We start from the raw sequence: 26,319 nt of genomic DNA, 5'->3' as shown, positions 1-26,319 counted from the left end.
TGAGCCATACCAGTTAAAGCAATAATGTTCTTACTGTAGAAGCATACTTAAATATACTACAATGTATTTATTAATTAATTCAGTGATGGGAATTTGTGTAATTGTGCTTCTGGCTGGTAGGGGATTTCCGGAGTGCCTGTCTGTACCCACTCGGGGAGTGTAGTGAGAGAGGAGAATCAGCCAATCTTTACCACCATGTACATCAGAAATTATGAAAAATGGCAGGTCCCCCAGTGGACCAACTTAAATACCCCCTACATTTTATACCACAACAAGTGGTACAGAGAAAACTTAGATGGCTAGGACAGGAAAAGACTCTCAATGAGATAACAGAAAGGAAATCCAAATATTCTTGAAAAAGAACATCCACAGGAATGAAGGAAAAAATGCAGTAATGCTGACCAGAATTAAGATAAAACACAAAATATTTCTCCTCTGAATAGTAATGTCAGGAGATTACATCCTGACATTACTATTGAGCCCTTGAGAATGGATCAGGAAGTTTCTACAGACTTTTCAAAGCTACTTGAGGTTGCCCAGGGAAGGGCAAGCTCTGCTTCCAGACTCTTCTCCTCGATTTCCTTGAATCTGAATAGACCATCTCTGAAATTTTCCAAGTAAATTTCATATATTATAATAGTGTTTGAGTTGAGTGGGAAGAAGAAATTATGGGAATAAAGAAATCTTGTGTGAGAGTTTGATGCCATTCTTAGAGATCCTAGGATGGAAAGATTTCTCCTATTCTGCACAGATAAGCCCAATCTTCTAATTTCTTGCATGGCCAGAGCAATAAGGACTTTGGTCTTTGATGGCATGGGAGCCTTTATCCAACAGTAGGCTTTTGTGTTTATTATCTCTGGTTATAGTATGGCTTATGAGGTCTCAATAACTCATTATAATTTTCTGACTCAGTTTCTCAATCAGTTATATGAATTGGTTAAAAACATGCTCCAAATTTATTGTATAAGGGTATGAAGAGACATGTAGTAAAGTGAAAGCACTTACAGTTAATACTATTATCACAGGGTATCATTAATATTCAAAAATACTTTTTAAAAGCAACCAAACATTACCCTTCATGAACACTGAAGCAACAGAAATTGTCTGACTTTTGCTCATTGCAGACCGGAGCCTTTGACTCTCATCCAAGTTACAACTCCCTTCTCCCAACCTCGGAGCCATCATGTCCATATTCTGTGTTAGCCATCTGGATATTCTCCAGATTCGATTTGTCCACATGGCTTGTTCCCTGGAAGATGAGTTCCTTCAAGGGCCAGATTATAAGCAGTGTTTGGTTTTGTTCTTTTTTCTTGTTGTTGTTGTTTTGAGGAGACCATTCACAGTTGAAATACATGAGCAAACTGTGGGAAAAACCACCTATTCTTTTACCTGAGGTCTCGCCCATGTCTGCAAGAAAATCACCTAAAAGTAGATACATTGGCCAATCACCATCATGTTGTTTTAACCAGTCCCCTTGACTAGTTCTCTTGGCTGGTGTCATTCCTGAATTGAAGGTGTCCTCATAGCAGATAAATCTTCCCAACATCTTCCCCTGTCCCCTTTTATGGATCTCAAACACTTTACAACCTGGGGCTGGTGGCAGAGAGTGGGGGGTTTGGGAGATCCTTAGAGTTACAAAGAGGAATGGTGGTGAGGCATATCGCCTCATTCTGTGTAGGAGATGTAGTCAGTTCAGGATTTCCATTGTTACTTACTTATGTGTCCCTGGGCAAGATACTAAGTGGAAATAATAATGCCTAATTTAGTAGTGCCTAGCACAGCATAAATGCTCAGCAAATATTTGTGATGATGATGATGATGAAGGAGGAGGAGGAGGAGGAGGAGGAGGGGGAGAAGAAGAAGGGAGAAGGAGAAGAAGAAGGAGAAGAAGAAGAAGAAAGTGACAATGAAACTGACCAACTCATTTCTGCCTTAGCAACTTCACTCATGCTGTTCTCTGATTTGGAATGCTACCCTCATTGTTTTGACCTACCCAGGTCCTTCCCATCCTAAAGGACCCTTAAGAAACCTTCTTCAATCAGCTCCAGGCACAATACCTCATTTGGCAGTATCACAGTCTATCTCATCCTAACCATTTCTTATGTCTGGCCTCCCCGAGGACATTGTAGGCTACTTCGGGGCAGGACCTTCCTATCTGCTTTGACCTAGCATGGGTCTGGGCTCATGTGAGCTAAGAAATATCTGGTATCAAGCACAGTCAAGAAGGTTTCTAGTTCCTGGTCACAGAGTGGTACCAAGCACAGTACAAAGGGAATTCCACAGCTGACAGCTGCGCCTTCTTGGCTGATCAAATCCTCTGGACTTTATCACCCCATATTACTAAAATGGTCTTATGTCGGCTGAAGGGGTGGAAATGAGTAAGGGGTTCTAGCTGCTGGTTTGAGATTTACCACTTGCCATGTATAACTCACTAGGCAATTATTCCTGCGCTACACATCAGGGCACTAATTGTATTTCCACACGCCCAAGAGGTCTGTAGAGGTACAACCGAGGTGTGTTCCTCAAGCACGTCGGTACTGGCCCAGGCACTCTGGACTGCCATGGAATTGAGTTTAGGTCAGATGAGAGTTGGTAAAAAAATTATCATGGCCACTGCTATTCTGTAAGCCACCGATGCTCAGGATATGGACCCCATTCTGCTCATACACGCTTCCTCTATAAGTTTCTGGAATTCTCTGACCTTTGAAAATGGGGTGGGAACCACAGGTCAGCCCAACAAAAGAGGGGAACTTCTGACAAGGTTCTATCCAGAACTGTCTTCAGCTTTCTCTGGTACCAGCAACATCCTTCTCCTTCATCTTCCTGTCAGGCCGGAGCATAGGCACTCTGGCCCTTCAGATGATACGCACCTTCAGGGCTGTGGTTTGTCTCCTTAGTGCTTAGCATGGTGTGGTGGGCAGAAACGGGCTCCATAAGTGCCTGCTGACTGATGGTTGTGAGGAAGCATCGCAGGAGGCCAGTGTCCCGGGAGGCCCTGAGAGCATCGCAGCAAACCCCTCTGCCTACGGTCTTCTCCAGGGCCTTCCCCCCGGGCCTTCCCCCCAGGCTCCTTGCTACTCTCTGGGGCAGCAGGACCTGCCTCCACAAGGTGCTAGTCTCTGCTTTCTGCTGGTGTTTCTCCATGCTCTCCAAAAGGCGGAGAATGGGTGGAAAGGCTCAGCCACAGGATATTGGACTGTTTACAGTTGGCCAGGCCAAGATTAGCATGAGCACAACATATGCCAAGTTCATTGGAAGTTACATTTTCCCGTTGTTTACACATTAAAGGGGAGAAGACCAGAAGGGAAAAAAAAAAAAAAAGCAGGTGACCTCCTGGTAACCTCGCCCGTCTGCAAGAGGCTGCTGCCCTCACCTCTGAATGAACTTTCAGATTATCTCAGACAAGATTCACCTTGCGCTGAACTTGTACGCCTGCTCTGAAGCCCCCAGTCACGTAGCTGTGATTAAACATTACAGAGTGGCCATAAATTTACAGAAGTATTATTGTGGCTTGCTTTCCTCTTTCTTCTTTGGGAGAGGAAGAGAGCAATGGGTTTAGGGTGGGGGGAGCTAAAAAAGGGGAAATGTAGTCAAACAAACAGTTCCTTTTCACAGTTCTGAACAAAAGAGAAAACATTGCAGATAGGTGTCCCAGAAAGAAGGGGAAAGAGATTTGGCCATGTGAGAGGAATTAAAGTTCTAGAAGACTTCAAAAGCTCCAAACTCAACAAAATAGCCGCAATGCTCTGCTCCCATTTCCAGGCAACCAGAAAGTTCGCAGGTGAAAGCGGACCTGCTCTGCCTGCCCTCGGCCTGTATGAAGGGTGTCCCTGCAGCAAGACTTCTGCCCGAGAGAGTGATGCTCATCCCTGGGTTTGCTCTACAGTAGGGCGACGGACAGGGAAGCAGGCAGGGGAGAGAAGGCTGCAAAACAGTTTGTTTTGTTCTTTGAGCTGCTGTGAGCGAGGAGGACGCCCTAACATCTGGGACATTTAAAAGGAGATTGGACAAAGACTAGACCGTATTCTAAAGGAAACACCCTGAAGCTGCACCCAGGAGACTGACCAGATGACCTCAGAGCATTTATTTCTATGATTCACTGTTTTATACTTAAAGTGGGAAGAAAAATGGATATTCCACTTAAGTAAAGTTTGCTAAATCCTCTAGGATTCCAAAGCCAAGATACGCCTGCAGACGGCCTGTGCTGGTCATTAAACAATGAGACCTCTATAACCAGAAAAGGCCAGGGAGTGCTCTATGTGATCCAGACGAATTGTAAGAAGTGGTCAGGAAGCCAGACTGAGGTGACAGGCTCTGGCCAGCAAAGCCACCTTTGGAAAGGAGTCATTCGGTCTCTGGTTACCCTGTGGCAGTGACAGGGGTGCTAAAGAGGCTCATTGTTTCTACAGTTGGCAAGGCCTCATCCATAAATGTAGCAAAGCCCAGAGTCCATCACACAAGGAAAGCAGCCGATGGCTTAGCTCAGCTCCTACTCTCGGCAAGTCTCTCACTTCTTGTACGAATCCTCCAGGAGTCGGGAACAGCCCTTTGGAAATGCTCAGGCATTGCCTCTGATACACTGAGTTGAGCCAGGAAGTGAAATGTCCATGGAGCTAGGACAGTCTTGGGAATGTTTATGTTTGCCATGGGAGTTCTGAAGTCACCCTCTGGTCACAGGGGGCAACCCGTCTCCAAAGTCCTAGTTTGGACTTGGAGAAGAAAAAGAATGGGTTCTTGTCTCTCAAGATGAGTTCTGTGTTTGGGGGTAAGTCCAGGAGTGTGAACATATGGAGGCTGGGATCTGAGACTCATGGGAAAGCTGTGAGAACACGCAGGGGGCTGTACTAACGCGGACAGCCTGAAATCAGGCCAACAATCGCTCAACACACAGGTACCAGCCAAGGGCAATGAGACAGACTCAACAGGGCAGCCAGGAACCAGGAAGGCATACACAAGAGGAGGAAAGGCAAATATGTACCAAGAGCTAAAAAACACAAGATTAGATTGTTGGGTGGAAACTTGGGGAGAGGGGAAAGCATAATAAAAGTTGCAATTGTTGAGAGCTGAAAGTGCGCCAGGCACTGTATGAAATCAAGTGCTGTAGGGCACTGTGTCATTTAATGTTCATCTAAGAGGAAGATACTATTACTATGCCAATGTTAAAGATAAGGAAATTGAGGCACAGGACAATTAAGCAATTGCTCAAAACCACACTGTAATAAGGACGTCAGAATCTGAATCCAGGCCTATCTGATTCAATGCATTTTAAAATATGAGAGTAAATCTGGAAACTAAAGAGAAATCTATAAAAGTTCATGCTGGTCAGATTGAATGAAATGTTCTCTTCCTTTTCCTACCATCCTTCAAGCGCTGCTTAAGTGCTCATCTCCTGTAGGAAACCTTGACTACTATCAGCTTCTGAGATTTATCCTTTCTCTGAACTCTATTTGTCTTATTGTTTATGGGGCACAGGAAGCACTGTATCACAACTTTTCTATTCTTCCAACTGTTTGTCCCTCACAACTGAACTGATTATGTCAGTAAACTAGATGCTGATATAGAAAGAAACCTAAGTGTTTTGTTTGTTACCTCCCAGAATAGAAAGTCAATTCTTTGAGGCCTGAGGTCCGAAATGCCTAGTACAGCAAGGGACACACAGGGGGACCTTAATATATTTGTGACCAAATTCCCAGAAACTAATAAAAATCCCCCAAAGTACACAATAAGGAAGCATTTTCTAATGAAGAGAGTTGTTCATTAGTAGAATGTTCTAGAGTGGAGGATGTAGGAATATGGATATGAGAGTAGACTGGGCCCTACTTTTGTGTATAACTCCACCCCCCCCCCCAATAAGTAGCTTTACCGTATTATTTCTTTATAAAAACAACATATGCTCTTTTCAAAAATAAAAAAAAAAATTAAAAACCTCTTTAACTCAAAAAAGGATAGCAGGGAACCTATCACCCATAATCTCATCTCCCAGGGATAATAACTGCTGATGATTTGGTATCTTGCATGCTCTTAAAAGCTGACTATTTTTCAGTAATAAAGCACAAAATCTTCTACATTTTTAAAGACTCTATAGTGTCTATTTTTAATGGCTCTATACCATACGAAGTCGAACAAATCCCCTCCTGGTAGATATTTTGTGTTGTTTTTTTCCCCCCTCCAATCTTTCACTACTCAATGTCTTGATGAAATACTTGCAAATACATCTTGGTGCATTTCTGCAATGGCTCCCTTAGGAAATGACACATGCTGCACTACAGTACAGTGGTTTAAAGTGTTGACTCTCTAGACAGCCTAAGTTGGGTTCCTAGCTCTTCCACTTACCTGCTTTGTGATCATGGGCAAGTTATCAAACTTCTCTACAATCCAGCGTTATCATCAATAAAACAGGAATAAGCAGTACATATATCATAGGGTTGCTGTGTGGATTGAATATGTTAATTCATGTGAAGCTTTTAGTATTGTTCCTTTCAGACAGTAAATGCGTGGCAAATGTTAGCCATGATGATGATGACTGATAAAGTCCTGGAAGCGCGATTCTTGGTTAAAGCTTTTGGTACCCATTGATGAACTGCCCTCCAGAATGGTGTCTCAATTTACTCTCCCATTAGCAGGAATCAGAGTGTTTTTGAATAGAAAAACCTGAACAGAGCTGGCATGAGCATCTTTCAGAAATGCTAGAGGGGCTATCTCGCTAAGCCAGAAGCTTTATGATCCCTGTCTACCTCATAGTCCCATGCTTCCTTGCCCTCCTCCTAAGTCATATACATGTAATGAAAATCAGGAGAACATGTGGAAAAACTTGGAACATTTTGAAATAAAATGTTCTAAGGCTCTATCTAACTTGCATTTAGATAGTGCTTTGTAATTTGGAAAATGTTTTCGATCTTTTTGGCACAAACACCATCCAACTTATTGGTTATGAAAACCTGTACTTTCCAACTGGGACATTAAGGAATGATTAGGTAACAGAATAACTGAAGGGATGCCAGATCTCATCTTAACCTGTTTCTAGATCAGATCTCAAGACCCAGCCCTGCACCCAGGCTGCCTGCACCATTCACCTCACCACTGTCAGACCAAAAGCTCTCTAAGGTTCTCTTTTCTTCCACTGTCACTACCAAGCATTCAGAAGTTTCTTCTCTTTGGATTTTACTTGCAACCACAGCTATCTATCTCCACTCTCTAGTAACTCTTGTATCAAATGAACACGCAGGCAGGAATTAAGGATACAATCTTGTTACCTGAAGTAGCTTGAAATGGTTGTCTCTCACAGTCATCAAAGGTGAGCATTTACTAGAATTTGATAGTGAAAGTTCCTTAGCTGTTTCTATCCTACTTCTCCCTGGTCCGAAAATCACTGAAAAAATACCCTCCCTTCCTTAATTTTTCAGGTTTCTAAAGCAGCAAAGCTTCTCAGCCTAGTGTCTTTAGGGCTTCCCTGCAATCTCCATCTTAGCACCGTCCCCTGCTAATAGGCAGTGTGAGTATTTCACTCTATTGGAAGCTATACGTGTTTCAGACAAAGATCCAGCAGATACATGCTCACAGCAGGAAAGAACAAGTGGATCACTTACAAAATGGGCTCTAGTTACGTTTCTGATCATGACATCATCTGCCGAAGTAACGGCTTCTGTCACATGGGAAAATGAGCACTATAATCTGTGTCCTGATGTTACAATCAAGACAAGTGTACCGGTAATAATACAGTTGTAGGAATTTGAATACACTCTTACTTACCAATGACCACAATCAAGGTAGTCCCTTTTTCTTAAAATATATGGTACTTAATTTTGGTCTTCACTGATAAAATTTTCATATTCTTCCTCTTTACATTCAAACATAATGCACCCAATGCTGCTGCTATGTATGGATTATGCAGGCATAACTTTTAAAAACCTACTCTATATAGGAAGGTTTTCTTTTGATGGGCATCTGTAGCGGCCACCTTCAGAGGTGCTGTTCTTTTGGGTCCTAAACCTTTGCTTGTCCTCAGCCTCCTCCCTAGTTCTCTCTGGTTTGTTTCCAGACAGGATTTTTAGGCATCTGATCAATTACCCTGTATGTGAGATGCTAGGAGGACTAAAAAGGAAGGAGAAGATACTGCTTCTGCCCTCAAGGAGTGTAGAATTTAGTTGGAGATCCAGACCAACATCTTGAAGTCAATAAAAGTACCATTTTTATGGGTGGAATTTTGTTAACTTTGCATTAATGCTAAATAACATGAGGATATCAGTGTGCGGTAAGGTATGGATCCCCACAGAAGGTTTAGAACAGCGGTTCTCAACCTGTGGGTCGCGACCCCTTTGGCGGGGGGGGGGGGTCGAACGACCCTTTCACAGGGGTCGCCTAAGACCACCAGAAAACTCATATATAATTACATATTGTTTTTGTGATTCATCACTATGCTTTAATTATGTTCAATTTGTAACAATGAAATTGGGGGTCACCACGACATGAGGAACTGTATTAAAGGGTCGCGGCATTAGGAAGGTTGAGAACCACTGGTTTAGAAGGAAGAGCAGTGGACAGTGACAATGTCTTGTTCATACTGGACACCCATGTCCTAGAACAGTGCCTGACACGTAACGGACACCCAATACACATCTGTGGGACACTCCTCCCTCTCTGACCTGCCATCTGTGGCAAAGCTAAGGGACCAGGTGTTTTCCAGGCCATCTGCCTTCCCAAAGGGCCCCAAGTCATTACAGTTTCCATCAGGTTGTGCAGTTTTCTGGCAGCCGCCCCAGAGGGGCTCTGCCTCAGCTAACAAGGCAGTGTGTGCTGCTTCTCTGGGGACAGTGTCCCTGGGAGCTTGGTGTGCACATCTAACGAGACTGGATTTTCTGGTGGGTGGGGGGAAGCAGCAAGGAGGTGATGCAGGTCTGCAGGGGTGAACTTGTTTCCTCAGCAAAGCAAGCGCACGCCCCCAATCGACACCCGCGGTGCTCCCCTTTATCAGCAGTCTCTGCTCAGGGGAGGGCATTCCTCCATGAAATCTCTGATACTGAGGCTGGGCTACCAGAGAGCACTTGTTTACAAGGGCATTTCCTCCAAGTGTTTTCACTGAGCACATATTTGAGGGTGAGGATTAGGAAAGAGCCACAGGCTGGGTCAAGTGGTATCCGCAGACGGGAAAACACCCCCTCTCTGCCCTCTCCAGGCAGCCACAGCTCCCACTTGCCAGAGCTGAACCCGGGAAGCGGTACCGTTTTGCTTTCCTCCCGCTGCCCCTGAAATGCATCCTGTCTGCACCAACTGCCTGGGCACCTGGGGCTCATCCCTCAGTGGACCAGTCTCACACCCGCCTTGAGAGAGTCAAATACAGATGTGCTAACAGGTGATACTGGAAAAAGCCACTCTAGTCCTGGACTCAATGTCTCCATCAATAAAATGAAACTCCAGGGCTAATTGATTTATTTTTCTTCATTTTAGAAATTATTTATTTCACTTACAATTTTCACTTTAAATGCAAAATAGCTGATAAAAAGAAAAAAAAACACATTGAAAAACATATTATACTGACTCTTTGCCCCATACAGACACATCAGCCTTTGGAATTTGCTTTTAGGTAATTAGGTAAAAAATAAAAACAAACTTAAAACTATTATTTCTCTCCAAAAAAAAAAAAAAGTTGAGGTACTTATTTAACAGATGTGTGATCTCCATCCAAAAATGGTTTCTCTATTAATTAACAGCCTTGCTACATGTGGTCCCAATCCGTCCCTTCTAAAGCAGATCTTTGTTTAAGCACATGTTCATAAAACTGACAATGTTCCTTAATAATCATTGAGGTTGCAAAATAATATTGAATGTCAACTGTAATTGAAAAAATAAAATAAAAATTAGCAAGTTAAAAATAATCAGTAAGGTTGCCATAGAAACACACGGGGCTAGCACCAGACCTCACAGCAGATATGCTGCTGGGAGGGCCTTTCGGGGACGCTCAGGAGAACTGAGCCAGCTGGCCTTCCAGCCACAGCCCCGCTGCCCACACAGGAAAGCTGAGTTCTGCGCTCATGGTCTGAAGGATCAACACTTGCCCCTGCTTCTCCAAATTAAGGTAAATTTCTCACCAACTCCACCTGGAGCTGGATGCCAGACTCCTCCCCAGCTGAGTCAACCTTAGAGGAGGGAATACAGCTCAGCACCAAGCAGCAGGGAAGACATTCCTGAACATTCTGCAGGAGACCCACAAACCATCATCACTCCCCGCCTGCTCCACTGGGCCCTGTTCACCACCAGGTGGACTCCCACCCCAGTCCCAGCAGCAGATTCCACACCTTGTAATGGTGTTTCCTGCCCCCACCCGCTCCCCAGGAGAGCAGGGACATCAAGACAAAGTGAGCCCAGAGCCTGGCAGGAAACTACAGGGACTTGGGCTCCAACAGAGCAAAGGGCTTGCTGAGTTACCAATGGCTTTGTTGACACAGCTAATGCCACCCCTTGACATTTGAAAAACAATAGTTTATTAATGCTACAAGAATTAATGACCACTTTAGTCTAGACCTTGAACCAACCAGCATATTTTTAATTTCTCCAACTCAGCAGGATAAGCTGTCATATTTAATATAAATTGTCACCATCCCGACATTTCACATCTGGCTGTGTGGCAGACTGCTCCATGCGGTGGGTGAGTAACATCATGGTTGAGGATAAAAGGCAGCACATGAGCTGCAGAAACACAAGCAAGAATGACCACGGACCATGGGCACTAACCATAGATTCCAGGACAGAGAAAGCTTGGGGTGTATACCTGTGTGCTCTGAGCAAAGCCCACAGCCCAGAGAAGATGGATACTGTTCCTTCCTTTACACTAGCTTATAAAAATGTAAAGGGGGGAAAAAAGCCTCCTCAATAATAATTTTAAAAAAGGCAATAATTTCATTACAATAATAATGAAAGCAATAGCAAGTTGGAGATGAAAGCTGCCTTGCTCTCAGCACGCATGAGCTACCTGGATTTCACATCTTCCACTAGCACGTCTCCTTCCCGGCTTTGGTAATATTACATATGGTTAAAACGTTCATAAAGAGTTAAAGAACCACGGGCAGAATCACCCTTTCTCATGCAGACTCTCACTTTTTTTATATTTGCCTTTGACAGCACTTTTGCTGTTCCCAAAGAAACTTTATAGAAAAAAACCCACACACCTGAGACAGGGCCTGAAACTTGACAAAGACAGCAATGACAACACTGCTTGCCCAAGATAGTAACAGCTTGAACCCAGCAAGCAGTAAATAAAACCCGGTCATTTTGATCCTTTGCCACCTGTCTGGTTGTTTTTCTAAAAGGGTACAGAAAAGTTTGTGGTCTGGTAGATTTTTGGTCTGTGGTTACACAACTGATTTTAATCACAGCTTCATTCTGGGACACCCCGTGATACTTGAGGGTACTTGTCTGGGTAACCACTCTCATCCCTCGATTGTCAAAGCCTGGACAGAAGAGTGAGCTGAAGTGGGCTAGTCTCAGAGCCATGGCTAGACATTTAGCCGGAGCTTCAATACCAGCTGAACGGAATCAAATTCAAGGAACTAAATAAGAGGAAGGCACCAAGGGGGATTTTTAATGAATCTTCCTCCTTCTGATAAGCAGGGCCCATGGCTGTCTGGGTGGGGATTTTCAACGGACCCCGCTGGGTGGTGGGGGGCCAGCTTCCCAGCATCACCCCCAGAAGCTGGGGAAGCTCTGGCCTGCCTTTCCTCACAACCCCTGGGGGGGGGGGGCAGTCACAAGCTGCTTTCCCCTAAATTAGAGGAGAAGCAACAATTTTTTTTTTGTTTTCACTTTTTAAGACAAAAACAAAATTTAGAATGAAACCAGAGTCTCTTCTCTATTTGGGCAGAATAATTTTTTCTCCTCCTCTTTTTCACTTGACTCAGTTCTGTGCCAAAACAAAGCGACTGTGCTTCTCCCCAAGTTATTTACATACGGATCCTCCCTCTGCTAATACGGGATCTTCCACCCTATCAAGAAAAAATAGTCAGCACTTCTTTAAAAGCCACATTAAAATACATCCTTGCCAGGTTCTTCTGTCCTTTCACATGAATATTTTTTTCCCCTCGTTACTAAGGCTCAGGTGAGTGATGTGTGAGTCACACATTTGATCTCACCAATGGCAGGAGCCCTCCCCCAGGGCCAGTTCTCCTTTGGGGATGGGAGACAAGGAGGAAGGAGAACATTGGTTTTCAGAGGCTGCGCCTCACCCCGTTCCGTTACTATGAGTGGAGACCCTGTCCCCACGCTCCTACTTCCTCTCTGCTTCCCTCCCCCAAAGTCCGAGGATCCAGAGAGGGAAACTGAGTCGGTGCAGTGGCTTCTGGATTCAGCAGGTGCCTAGGGTTAACATTCACACTTACCAAAATGCTAACGAGGAACTAATTGCAATTCCAGGTCAAACCACCTGGTCCTGAGATACTATTCACCCCCCTCAGCTGTTTGCCAGTGTGGGGAGGAAAGGCAGGCCAGAGCTTCCCCAGCCTGGGCGCCTGACGAAACGCCAGCCTCAGGCCTAGAAAAACTCAACTGCAAAAGGGCTCCAAGAGTTTGAACTAGAAGATGAAACTGTGCAGTGGGCCAGGAGATAGGCAAGGGGGGTGTCTGGCTGGAAATCCGCCCCACCTCAGGGGGTGTGGCTTGTGGAGCTGTGTCAGGTGTGCAGGCGGCCAGCAGCTTGTCCGCAGGAAGCCCAGGGCCCGAGGCCTCTGCAGATGCCTGGCTCTGCCCTGAGTTCCAGGGGACTCTTGACACCGCTCTCTGCGCAGGGCCAGCGTTCACTGTGACCCCTGCAGGCAGGGCTTTGGGGAAGAGTGTTTGAAAAACTCAACCACCTCTTCCTTCTGAACAGGTGCAGCAGCAAACCTGTCCTTACCCAGCGCAAAACCTGTAACAGCGAAGCCAGAGGCCCACGCACCTGAGATGAGCTGAAATGACAGTGAGAAGCCAGCTGTGCTTTGTCATCCACACAGTTCAGCAGCCTGCACCCCCGCTGGACAGGCGCCAGCCAGCCAGCTGTTGCGGGAAGAAGCAGTCTCTGTTGCTGATGTCATAGGGCTCGGTGGGCTGTAGGCATCAGGTCGGCTGTGCCTCAAGGTGATATCTGACCAAGGCTACGGGGGACACTGGTGGGAAGATGGGGGGGACGAGCACTGGGGTGGGCTTGGGCCTCTCAGGGACCAGCTGTCCCACAGAATAAGGCGGGTGCAGGCTCGTCTTGCCTTCTTTCAGGGCCTGCGGTTTCCACGTCTTCTGGAACCTCAGGACAACGCCAAGGCACCCTCCAGCCACCAGGAGTGTGTACACTGCTGTTGGAGGATCTTGCACTGGGAAGCTTGTCGTATCTGCAGAATAATTAGAGGGAATATTTTCATCATCTTCATTGGCAGTAGGTGCCTTCATGGCGGGGACACCTCCTTCGTGGTCTCAGTTGAAAACCTCGTGGATTCATGCCCTGGCCAGTGTGGCTCAGTTAGATGTTATCCTGTGCACCAAAAGGTTGCCTGTTCAAGTCCTAGTGAAGGTACATGCCTGGGTTGCAGACTCGATCCTCAGTAGGGGGTGTGCAGGAGACAGCCAATTGATGTTTTGTATGATGTTTACCTCTTCCTCTTCTCCCTCTCCCTTCCTCTCTCTCTGTCCAGAGGGTGTCCATGACCTCCTAGCTCCACGCGCTCCACAGGCCATGCCCAAACTCCTCCTGGGCTCGTAGCTGCACCACGTGCCTCAGGCCTGTCCAGGCATCACGAACCGTGCAGTGATGCTGGAGCTCCATGACACACGGGTTGTGAATGTCTTGGACTGTTCAGCCCGGTATCAGAGCTCAAACTGTAGCCTGTAGAAACAGGAATTCCAGGAGGCAGGTCTTGCCAGGTGACAATGAGCCAGCAGTGTTTTCTGTCCACAGTGGTGATGGTGATGTTGACGGGTAGGTCAGCTGCAGGGTTCCCTACCCCTCAAATGTTTGGGGTCTGCTGGACTTGCTGCTGGCACTAGTGGTGATGCACAGGGACACAGCGTAGAAAGAGTCGTCTCCCTCTGGGACTCCTGAGAATACCGGCACAGCTCCTGGGTGTCTTCCACGGGACCGCACGGAAACGGAAACATCCTCACCGACAGCACAGCCTTGGTCCTCGGGGAGGGAGGGCTCTGAGGCCACCACTCACAGTGGACGTTGCTGATGGGGCTCTTCTGGAAGCAGGAGAGCTGAGGCTCTGGGGGAACAGCCACCCACAGGCACACAGCTCCAACCGGGCGGCCACCCTGGTGGCCTGAGTAGTTTCCAGAGTCGCTGAGCTGCAGGTATTTCAGGAGCGGCCTCCTTCCCCAACCAGCCCGTCTGCGGTGGTTCGAGCCTGTCACCTGATTCCTGAGCATTGTCATTGTCTCCCGGTTCCCCACCTGGACAGGTCAGGGTAATGCTGGCCCCAGGCCTGCCGGTCAGCACATTGTGCTCCACCTCCAGCGCAGGGCAGCCAGCAAGGCGGTGAGCAGCGCAGAGCACAGCCAGCCTGCTTCCTCCTCCGCCAGTAGCCTATGGTCCCAAAGAGGCAGCGGTGGATAGGAACTGGGCGGGCGGGCGGGGCGGTGTCTGCGGGCGCGCTCAGGCCCTGAGAGCAGCCCTCATCTCCCAGTGGCCTTCTTAGGGCCCTTTTCGAGCTCTGAAACTTAATCTTTAAATTGCCATGTTGGCCACTGAGAGGCTAAGGTGGGAAAATGAGCTCTCCCCTTCTGGGAGAGCTGTGCTGTCCCGGAAAGAAAAGCCTTTAGGAATCAGGTACAAGGTCAGATGCATTCATTTTCTCACTGACTCAGTAATGAAGACCTATCGTGAATGCCTATCATGTGCCAAAGAGTGCAAAGCTGTAAGAGAAACAAACATTTGCCCCTGCTTAAGAGGGAACATCCTACCACACACACTGTAGGCCAGCTTTACGGAGATTTTAATGAGGCACCATGCCTCTCGAGGTTCCTAGGTGATGTGCAGACTTAGGAGTGATTGTCAATCACACAACTCCCACTTCTCACTGCAAACGTAGTCTGTGGCCAGGCAGCATAGCCGGAGATCACCGTGAAACCAATGTGACTGCGAATAAAAGTATGTTTTATTTTGTAACCCTCAGAGGCTGTGTGAGGGATTTAGAAGACTGTATGTATGTCAGTTTGGTTTACCTGTTCTTTTGGTTTACCATTCTCTGCCAACCAGTGTTACCTTACGCTGCTTAAAGTTTTATCCCAGTCATTCTCAATGGTGGGTTTTCCCCAAACTATGGGGCCCTGTACTGCCCTAAGGATAGGAGTGTTAGAGGTGGGGGGCGGGGAGACTCCAAGGCTCCATTGCTTTGGAATGTGCTAAGGGCATTTCTCCCTTTGGCCCAAGAATGCTGTGTCAGAATGAGTGCTGTTCCCAAGGTGGTCTGGCCTTGGTTGGTGCCTCTTTGTAGAAAGATGGCATCTTTGTCCTCAGGGGATCTGAAGCATATTTAGATGTAGCGACCAAAAACAGTGTTTCAAGGGTGGCCATCGGCTACCAACATAGCTTTTTATCTTTGTCTGATTCAGCTCTGAGTCCTTCCCGTAGTTCCAGCTTCTTGGAGCAGGGCAGGCTGTTTTATGTCTTCTCGTAGAGATTTGCTTTAATTACTAACATATTATACAGATAAACTCAAGTTTCCAACACACACAGGAATAGAACAGCCCTAGAAAATAATGGCCCTATAAAAGAAGACTTGGAGTTGCTGGTACCGAGAAGGGATAAAAGAACAGAGTAATAAAAAAAAATTAAATGTCAGGATCAAGCATATTAACTGAACTGACAATCCCTGTGTGAATAATAAAACACCTTCCACTTAATAATACAAAAGTGCATTTGACTTAGATAATAACGGGGGAAATGAACCGAGAACTTGCATCTTGTTTCCTTCCAGGTCTCCCCTCACAGCCTCTAATCTTACTTAAGAGAAGCAGAGTTGGAGCTTATTGCGTAATCAGCCTTTCATGGGTGAATGGAGGGAGATGACTCCCGAAGTCTCCTTTTGCACTGAAAGTGGACAACAAGGCACAGATGCCAGTTGCAGCACATAATGCTTGGGGTAAACATAAAACAGTTCTTACCAGGGTAGAACTTGAGGCACTCGAAGGAGAGACGGCAGGCTGTACAGCAGATGATGTTTCAAAAGATGATTGCATCAGTATCTCCCACCCCATGCGCTCTTTTGCCAAAGTAACCTTTCCACTCACCATCAAGAGGTGGAGTCTCTTTCCCCTCCCTCTGAATCCGAGGGAGCCCCAGGACTTGCTTTCATCAAGAGAATATAAGGAGTGACGCTGTATACCTTCTGAGGCTGGGCCTCAAGAGGTCAGAGTTTCTGTTTCAGCACTTGGAACAGTCATTCTAGAAATCTGGTTGCCAGGTAAAGAAGGCTAAGCTACCCAGGTAGAGAGGTAGACGGAGGGTACCAGCCTCCTAACAACCCTGCCAAGGTGCCACTTGTGAGTGACACCATCCTGGCTCTCCACCCCAGCTGCCGTCTGATTGCAACGTCATGAAAGACGCCCTGTAAAGCGGAACTGCCCAGCTGAGCCCTGGCCACATTCCTGACCCACAGAACTGTGAACGAACAAATCCCACGCCAAATGCTTGTTGATTCAAGTCACTAAGTTTTGGGGTAGCTTTTTAACGTGGCAAAATATAATCAAAACAGGTAATAACCTCTCTCCTAGATTCTAGGAGCACGTTAAGTCATTTGTGATGGGAACTCAGGCAGAGGGGGTTTGAGGCTTCAAACTCACCTTTCTGGTTTTAACAATCCCTGAACATGAGTAAAGAGAAGAGAGGAATTCTTCTAGAGACTCCATAGTGAGTCTTGCTAGGATTTCTGTAGGGGAGCTCCCGATAGGAAGCCTTCCAGGGGGAACTTGGGGGAAATGGGTTTTTCTCTGTAGGCTGGTAGCTCTTGAAACAGAAACTCTGCATTATCGCCCAGAAGAGGCTCCAGCGAGGCTTTGTGCCCACTACCCCTAGAGCCCCTTCCCGCTGAGGAAAACCGAAGTCAAGAAGGAGCCACTCCCATTCGTGCTTTTGGGATATCGAGAATTGCTGCTGGTGCCTGGGGCACAGGCTGTGCTCTGCAGCATCCTCCCTGATGACTGCGTGTGGCCACACCGCTGTGGCCGCCCAAGCCCCTTCTTCGTGTCTGCTTCTGACTGGGATTCCCTAGCCAGTCAACCCAGCTTCCCCATAACCACGTCTGCTCTTCCCCTCACACTAGCCGACTGTCCACTCATCAGCTGACGTGCAGTGAGAAGACACCTGGTGTGGAGGGGGGCCACTTACAGGCTTCCTCCTTCACGACCATATCAGTGCCCCTGATGGGAGGCTCCCACTGGCCACAGGGGATTGATCTGATTTAATGAACAGAAGCACAGGATGAGGGCTCAGGAGAGGTTTCCCAAAAGGTTTCATGGACGCTGTGTTTTACGGGTGAAGATTTTGTTTTGGGGCTGCGAACTCTCTTTAAAACAAACCGTTGAGGTCATTTTTAATGGGAGACAGGATGGCTCGCCTAGCTTCTGTCAAGACCCACTGCTCTCAGGGAGGAAATGCAGCAAACTGGGCGGGGCCTTTTCACAATGATGCATCTCTGAAGAGCACTGCCTAATGCCCCATCTCATCACAAGAGTGTAGCTTGCACTGCAAATGGGGAGCAAGAGCTGCTCGTGAGGCAGCCACGTCTCTCCTCTTGCTGAATAGTGAGAGAGGGCCATATACTCTCACCTCCACTTGCCTTCCAAACACCTCCTCTCTGGGCAGGCTGAGTACAGAAAGGATGGACATTCAAATTAGTAAGCTTTATTGTTTAATGTTTCTCCTCTGAGGTCACATGTGAGGGGAGAAATCTTGTTTCATTTTTGGGTTGCCCTGGGCTAGACACAATTTCCATCATGTCCCTTTGGTTTACTGCTCTATCATCACCCAGTGACCAAGAAGGCTAAAGCAGATACATCTTCTGCCTCACACTGCCTCTCCAACATGTCTCCCTCTCCGACTAACACAATGCTCATTGCCGAAACTTAACTTCCAAGAAAGATGTCACTGTATTACACAAAAGTGACCAAGGAAATAAGAGCAGAGTAAAAATTTCACAGGAAAGAACAGCTCTTGAACATGTCAAACAGCTAAGGTTGCAGGACCTACTAGCCTGAAACTTAAAGAAAGACAGGAAGCCTCATGCAGACAGGAGATATGACCACTTGATCACTAGGGGCAGACGCTGGGTGCCCGGCAAGCTGGTAAGAAGTTAGCTAAAGGTGTTAACACATTCCTACAGGCCGAGTGTGGACTAGCCTGAGAGCACAGACCCTCGGGATAATACACCCAACAGGGATCCGTACCGTCAGGCAACTCTTCCCCACAGGCTTCAGTGCTCATGCGAAATTAGGAGCAGAACAGGAGACCTGAGAAGACTTCCTTCACGGTGGAAGCCTGGGGGAGATGTACAGTAGTCACGTCAGGGAAGAAGCAAAGCCCTGCCCCGATGCTTCCGTCCTGCCTCCGCCACGAAGCCATAAGCCTTAAGCTGCTGAGGAAAGGAGGGCAGCATTCATGGCAGAGGGGAAGATGTAGTGCAGCCAGAGAAAAATCGGAAAAAAACCACCAAAAAGCCAGCACCACCCTGTGTCCATGGGGGAGACAGGAAAAGGAGCAGGTCCAGATCATGAGAGGTCCCTTACTGCTGGAGAGGGGGACAGGTTCACTGAGAAAGAAAACGCAAACACCTCCACTCCTTAACACGAAGCCAGCAAGCAACGAAGCACCAGGAAACTGCCGGAAGAGCGGCCCTCTGAGAGGAAGCAGAGGGAGGACATAACCAAGGATTTCCACTCTTCACGTTTTCTTATTGATTAAATTCAGATGATTCACTTTGGGCAAGAATATTATACAACCGATACTGCTTTCTTCCCCTCAGTGCATCCTATCGAGTGGCACATGATTGGAAATTATCCTATGACTGATGATCTCTTTGATCACTTGATTAGGGAGATGGCTTCCAGACTTCTCCACTGTAAAAGTATACTTCCCCCACATAATAAGTGTTTTATGGGGAGGTACTTTGAAATAATATTAATGCCCCATCCTCATCTAACTTTCAATGTATTTAGTCATTTATTTATTAAAACATATTTTTATTGATTTCAGAGAGGAAGGGAGATGGAGAGAGAGAGAGAAACATGGATGAGAGAGAAACATCCATTGGCTGCCTCCTGCATGCCCCCTACTGGGAATCAAGCCTGCAACCTGGGCATGTGCCCTGACCAGGAATTGAATCCTGACCTCCTGGTTCATAGGTCGACACTCAACCACTGAGCCACACCAGCTGGGCATTAATCATTTATTTAATATCTGTATGGACTTGTGGTTTCTTATTTTTTTAATATAATTTGCTACTATAATAATTTACTTTGGTGCTTGAATTATCTCCAATTTAGCCAATGGAGGCTCCTTGAAGCTGGCTTCTGGATCCTTCTGACAACCCCCCACTATTCTTTAAGTACTTGGTTTCTAGTACAAAAAGATGTTCTAGGCTCATCTTGTACTTTCCCTGGGAACAGTCATTTGTCTGAAATGCCCTGGTTTCTTTTAGTGGAGAATTATATTGAGAATCTGAGGCATAGCACTGGAGATGCTTGCTCTTTCCCACAGGGTATTACTGCTTCCAGAAAAAAATCAGGAAATATATGTAATATATATGTTTTTATAGAGCAGTGATTCTCAACCTTCCTAATGCCGCGACCCTTCAATACAATTCTTCATGTTGTGGTGACCCCCAATTTCATTGTTACAAATTGAACATAATTAAAGCATAGTGATTAATCACAAAAACAATATGTAATTATATATGTGTTTTCCGATGGTCTTAGGCGACCCCTGTGAAAAGGTCGTTCGACCCCCAAAGGGGTCGCAACCCACAGGTTGAGAACCGCTGTTATAGAGGTATATACAACATATTAACATACACGTTTACCTCTATATTTACTTCTATATTATGTATAATAAAAACCATGTGTTCACACTATAGGGTTCACTGGAGTTCTTTCCCCTTCCATAGCTGTAGCCCCTTCTCTGAGAGTTAGAAATTGGCTTCCATTATCCTTAATATTCAGTCTACCTTCCGGATCTCCTATCTCTGTTGCCACCCTCTCCTTTTTCTGTTTGGCTCTGACTCCCCTTTCTAGACAGCTTTCCACGTGCAAGCCCGCCTCATGCAGCCTCGGTGCTCTAGTTCCCCAGGCCAGACCACCCTCAGAGCGTGCTCTTCTTGGGTTGCATGGGCTCTGACACCTGAGCCGCCCCGCCCCCATGCATGCACCCTACCTGCCTTCCCCTGGTGGGTTCTGACACCTGAGCCGCACTGCCCCCATGCATTATCCTGGTGGGCTGTGACTCCTGAGCCTCCCCACACATGCACATCTTCCTGCCTTATCCTGGTGGGCTGTGACTCCTGAGCCTCCCCATGCATGCACCCTACCTGCCTTCCCCTGGTGGGCTGTGGCACCTGAGCCACACCACCCCCATGCATGCACACCTTCCTGCCTTCCCCTGGTGGGCTGTGACACCTGAGCCGCACTGCGCCCATGCCTTATCCTGGTGGGCTGTGACTCCTGAGCCACACCACCCCCATGAATGCACACCTTCCTGCCTTCCCCTGGTGGGCTGTGACACCTGAGCCGCACTGCGCCCATGCCTTATCCTGGTGGGCTGTGACTCCTGAGCCTCCCCATGCATGCACCCTTCCTGCCTTCCCCTGGTGGGCTGTGACACCTGAGCCGCACTGCGCCCATGCCTTATCCTGGTGGGCTGTGACTCCTGAGCCACACCACCCCCATGCATGCACACCTTCCTGCCTTCCCCTGGTGGGCTGTGACACCTGAGCCGCACTGCGCCCATGCATTATCCTGGTGGGCTGTGACTCCTGAGCTTCCCCATGCATGCACACCTTCCTGCCTTCCCCTGGTGGGCTGTGACACCTGAGCCACACTGCGCCCATGCCTTATCCTGGTGGGCTGTGACTCCTGAGCCACACCACCCCATGCATGCACACCTTCCTGCCTTCCCCTGGTGGGCTGTGACACCTGAGCCGCACTGCGCCCATGCATTATCCTGGTGGGCTGTGACTCCTGAGCCATACCACACCCATGCATGCACCCTACCTGCCTTCCCCTGGTGGGCTGTGACACCTGAGTCACATCACCCCGTGTATGCAGCCTACCTGCCTGGTGGGCTCTGATACTGTATGCCAACCCACCTCTCTGTGTGGATGCCTTCATGCCCTGCTGGGCTCTGGTTCCTCACACCAAGCCACACCCACTCATAGGCACCTTCCTCATCCTGCTCAGACTCTAACACTCATGCCAGGCCATTCCTTTGCAGAAACACCTCCTCACCCTTCATTTTGTTTTTTGAATATATAAATGCTTAAAGACTATGGGAAAATAAGCAGAATGATGAAAGCTTAGAGTTGACTAAATGCTGTCTCAGTTTTCATAAAAGAGAATCAAATGGATGCTGAAAACTAAAATAAGATAGACATCTCATATACTGTCACTAATATTGTTTGGCACAGTCATTTTATTCCTGCTAGTTTATTCTGAATCATCTGACCTGCTAAAAAAAATAAAATAAAAAATAAATAAAAAAAAGCTTATAGACCAAAATGATCACAACAGATTTATTTATAACTTAAAATTGGCAACACCCAACAATAAGGTAATTTACAGTGCAGCCATAACAATTTTAATATGTTTGCAAAAATATAGGAGGAAATGTTCTTAAAATAATATACAAAAATCAGCACATAAAACTGAGTATATAGTATGATCCTAACTGTGCAAAAACACATATTAGTGAGGAAAGGATACACCAGAGTATTTACAGTGATTATCTCTGGATGGTTTGACAATGGGCAATTTTTTCCTTATGAATTAGCGGTTTATATTTTCTCAATTTATTTAATAAGCATGTATTAGTTTTAAAATGGGGGGAAAAACTTCAAGACACTGATTAGTACTGTTTCCACAGCAAATATTTACTGAATAAATGAATGAATGAACCTCTAAAGAATACTTTATTTTTAAATTACTTGAGGGCAAAGGTTAACTTCTTTTGAGTTACCACTATACTCATTTCAGGGTTTGGGTCCAGGCGATATTTAAAAATACATTCTATTTGATTGACATGTGCATCTGAAAACCATAAGTACTCTGTAACTACCTTCTTTTATCTGCCTTCTCCTTGGTTTGGGGAAGACACCTTATGAATTAGCCAGCCAGGTAAGAGGGTCAAGCTGGGGATGGGGTAAAGACAAGGAATATAAAGGAAAAGGTAAGGGATGACGGAGCAAAGGCCCAGAAAAACTGAGAAATAGCCAGTGTGCTCACAAGAGAAGTCATTAAGAGCTTCACACCAATGGAATAGCCGGAACATAGAAATGAAAACTCTCTTAAACATTCACAACTTCTGTTCTTTTGTTGGCTGGGCCCCACTGCCTGGTGCACCCAGGCACGTCTATAATGAGTCCTCTAAGATATAGGGAATATTATGATTGCCACTGAAAAACAGAATCAGATCTCATAAAAAGAAGGGCCAGTGCTACACCCAGCTGCTCAGCACCTACTCACTGCAGCAGGGAACTACAATGCGTGAGGAAAGCTCACAGGCCATCTTGGCGTTCAGAACTTGTCACAGAAACCTTCCTGCAGGGAAGGCAGGCCTTAAAGTATGGAAACATTTTTGTGTAAACATAAAAACAAGTATGTAATAATTATATTTTTATAGGCAGTGCTGAGGGCATAGGACAATTCATTCAAGAAGCTCCTTAATCATTGTTTTAACATAAAAACTTTATTGTATACTAGAAACCTGGTGCACAAAATTCGTGCAATCCAGGACCCCTGAGGGGATGTCCAACTGCCGGTTTAGGCCCAATCCCTGCAGTTGGACATCCGGCAGTCGGACATCCCTCTCGCAATCCAGGACTGCTCGCCCCTAACCACTCGCCTGCCTGCCTGCTCACCCCTAACCACTCACCTTGCCTGCCTGCTCACCCCTAACCGCTCACCTTGCCTGCCTGCTCACCCCTAACCACTCACCTTGCCTGCCTGCTCGCCCCTAACCACTCACCTTGCCTGCCTGCTCGCCTCTAACCACTCACCTTGCCTACCTGCTCACCCCTAACCACTCACCTTGCCTGCCTGCTCGCCCCTAACCGCTCACCTTGCCTGCCTGCTCACCCCTAACCACACACCTTGCCTGCCTGCTCGCCCCTAACTGCTCACCTTGCCTGCCTGCTCGCCTCTAACCACTCACCTTGCCTACCTGCTCACCCCTAACCACTCGCCTGGCTGCCTGCTCACCCCTAACCACTCACCTTGCCTGCCTGCTCACCCCTAACCACTCACCTTGCCTGCCTGCTCGCCCCTAACCACTCGCCTGCCTGCCTGCTCGCCTCTAACCATTCACCTTGCCTACCTGCTCACCCCTAACCACTCGCCTGCCTGCCTGCTCGCCCCTAACCGCTCACCTTGCCTGCCTGCTCACCCCTAACCACTCGCCTGCCTGCCTGCTCACCCCTAACCACTCACCTTGCCTGCCTGCTCACCCCTAACCACTCACCTTGCCTGCCTGCTCGCCCCTAACCACTCACCTTGCCTGCCTGCTCGCCCCTAACCACTCACCTTGCCTGCCTGCTCACCCCTAACCACTCACCTTGCCTGCCTGCTTGCCCCTAACCGCTCACCTTGCCTGCCTGCTCGCCCCTAACCAATCGCCTGCCTGCCTGCTCACCCCTAACCACTCGCCTGCCTGCCTGCTCACCCCTAACCACTCACCTTGCCTGCCTGCTCACCCCTAACCGCTCACCTTGCCTGCCTGCTCACCCCTAACCACTCACCTTGCCTGCCTGCTCGCCCCTAACCACTCACCTTGCCTGCCTGCTCGCCCCTAACCGCTCACCTTGCCTGCCTGCTCACCCCTAACCACACACCTTGCCTGCCTGCTCGCCCCTAACTGCTCACCTTGCCTGCCTGCTCGCCTCTAACCACTCACCTTGCCTACCTGCTCACCCCTAACCACTCGCCTGGCTGCCTGCTCACCCCTAACCACTCACCTTGCCTGCCTGCTCACCCCTAACCGCTCACCTTGCCTGCCTGCTCACCCCTAACCACTCACCTTGCCTGCCTGCTCGCCCCTAACCACTCGCCTGCCTGCCTGCTCGCCTCTAACCATTCACCTTGCCTACCTGCTCACCCCTAACCACTCGCCTGCCTGCCTGCTCGCCCCTAACCGCTCACCTTGCCTGCCTGCTCACCCCTAACCACTCGCCTGCCTGCCTGCTCACCCCTAACCGCTCACCTTGCCTGCCTGCTCACCCCTAACCACTCACCTTGCCTGCCTGCTCGCCCCTAACCACTCACCTTGCCTGCCTGCTCGCCCCTAACCACTCACCTTGCCTGCCTGCTCACCCCTAACCACTCACCTTGCCTGCCTGCTTGCCCCTAACCGCTCACCTTGCCTGCCTGCTCGCCCCTAACCGCTCACCTTGCCTGCCTGCTCGCCCCTAACCGCTCACCTTGCCTGCCTGCTCGCCCCTAACCGCTCACCTTGCCTGCCTGCTCGCCCCTAACCGCTCGCCTGCCTGCCTGCTCACCCCTAACCGCTTGCCTGCATGCCTGCTCGCCCCTAACCACTTGACTGCCTGCCTGCTCAGGGCGCGTCATAGCGACCATCGTTCCAGTCGTTCTGCCTTAACGGTCACTTAGGCTTTTATATATATAGATTTGCGTGTCACTGTACCTAGTTATGGAACTCAACACAAACTAACATAAAGAATCCTGGGCTAGAAGTTAAGCTGATTATCAGCTGGGGAGAGCACACAGCCTTTCTTCCTGCGACACAGTGTTTCACACCTGGTTCCTTATGGGGGCACTGGTACCTTTCTCAGGAACTACCTGATACTGTCTCCTCTTTGGAGACAGGTCATGTGGCTGGCTGGGCTACATGAGTAATTGTCCTGAAAAATGCTATTATTGCACAATGAGCTGTGTATATCACTTAACATATCCCCAACACTTCAAATTACTCATCAAAGCTCCTCTGAACCCTAACTGGGCAGAGGGAACGTTCACGCTACGAGTGCCCTCATGTACTAATCATTCATTCCTCAGTAACTGAACCAATAATGTGAAGCTGATGGCTGAGACCCTCAGTGGAGGAGACACTTTCATGTGAGGGCTTGCAGCACACTCACTCTCTTCTGAGTTGGTCTAACTGCTCTAGACGTGAGTCACGGGCACTGAAAGTGTGTGGCAGCAGCACCACCTTTGTCCAGTATATCTGAGGTCTATCCCCTCCGTTTGGTATCCCTGCCCCCAAATCCCACCCAAAGAACACTGCTGTCTTTTCCTTGGTCACCAAGGCCCCACTCTAATTTGGTCAGAAGATAGAAGAAGCCCCAAAGGCAGATGAAGTTCTGAGTTAACTGATTTCAATAGTTAATAGCCATTGCAAAACCATTCTTCAGAAAATGCATGGGGGGGGGGGGGGCCCACAAAGATTCCTTCAACTTGTTTTAAATAATTGGACCAAACTCATTTAAACTTTGGAAGGGTGAGTAAAGCACCAAGTTATGAGTGCAGTTTATAAAAGATAAAGATCTGAGTCATCCCTTTGTGGTTACAGATTATGAAACCATGTCAGGCTCTCGCTAGATAGTATTCTCTGTGAATGTGAGACTGCAAACAGAGCCAGCCCCAGGGAGGGCATCTCTGATTACGACCCCTGTTAAAGTTTCCTCCTAAGCATCCTTGTACAGTTTACAATTTAATGTTTTGGGCCTTTGTAATCTTTAGCCCTTGTGTATATATCATCTAATGAAAAGGCCTTTTTTGAATTAACATGGTATTTGGAAAGAGAACATGTGTTTCTGTTTTATTATTAAATACATTTATAAAGAGAGAAAATGTCCTCAGACCTAGTAGATGCCCGTTTTTCTTTTTTTTAAAAAGCAAGAATCCTGTAACACTTGAGGAAAAGAGAACCCTTAACATAAACACTCAGATGGCGTGGGTCATGATAAATTTGGGGGTAGAAGTAATTGTGGAGCTTAGGAATTCAGATTTGCCTCATCTGACACCCTTGGGGGTAAACACATTGTTCTGTCCTTTCCAGCTATTTGGCGAGCTTGGCATCTATGAAGCAGGACATTCTGGGATGCAGACCATTCCAACTACCACAATGGTCTTGTGTTTCAAGACTGC

General features: G+C 47.5%; 1 protein-coding gene and 1 pseudogene across 5 annotated transcripts in view; both read right to left on the bottom strand.

The window, feature by feature from the left end:
* Window positions 1-26,319, bottom strand: part of EXOC6B (exocyst complex component 6B) — a 555,911-nt gene that overhangs the window by 15,907 nt on the left and 513,685 nt on the right. The window lies entirely within an intron of this gene.
* LOC132213876 (interleukin-6 receptor subunit alpha-like) overlaps window positions 12,914-26,319 on the bottom strand; it is a 90,194-nt pseudogene continuing 76,788 nt past the window's right edge.

This window comes from Myotis daubentonii, chromosome 12 (genome assembly GCF_963259705.1).
Source record: "Myotis daubentonii chromosome 12, mMyoDau2.1, whole genome shotgun sequence".
NCBI classification, from domain to species: domain Eukaryota; kingdom Metazoa; phylum Chordata; class Mammalia; order Chiroptera; family Vespertilionidae; genus Myotis; species Myotis daubentonii.
This window is presented reverse-complemented; position numbering and strand designations above follow the sequence as displayed.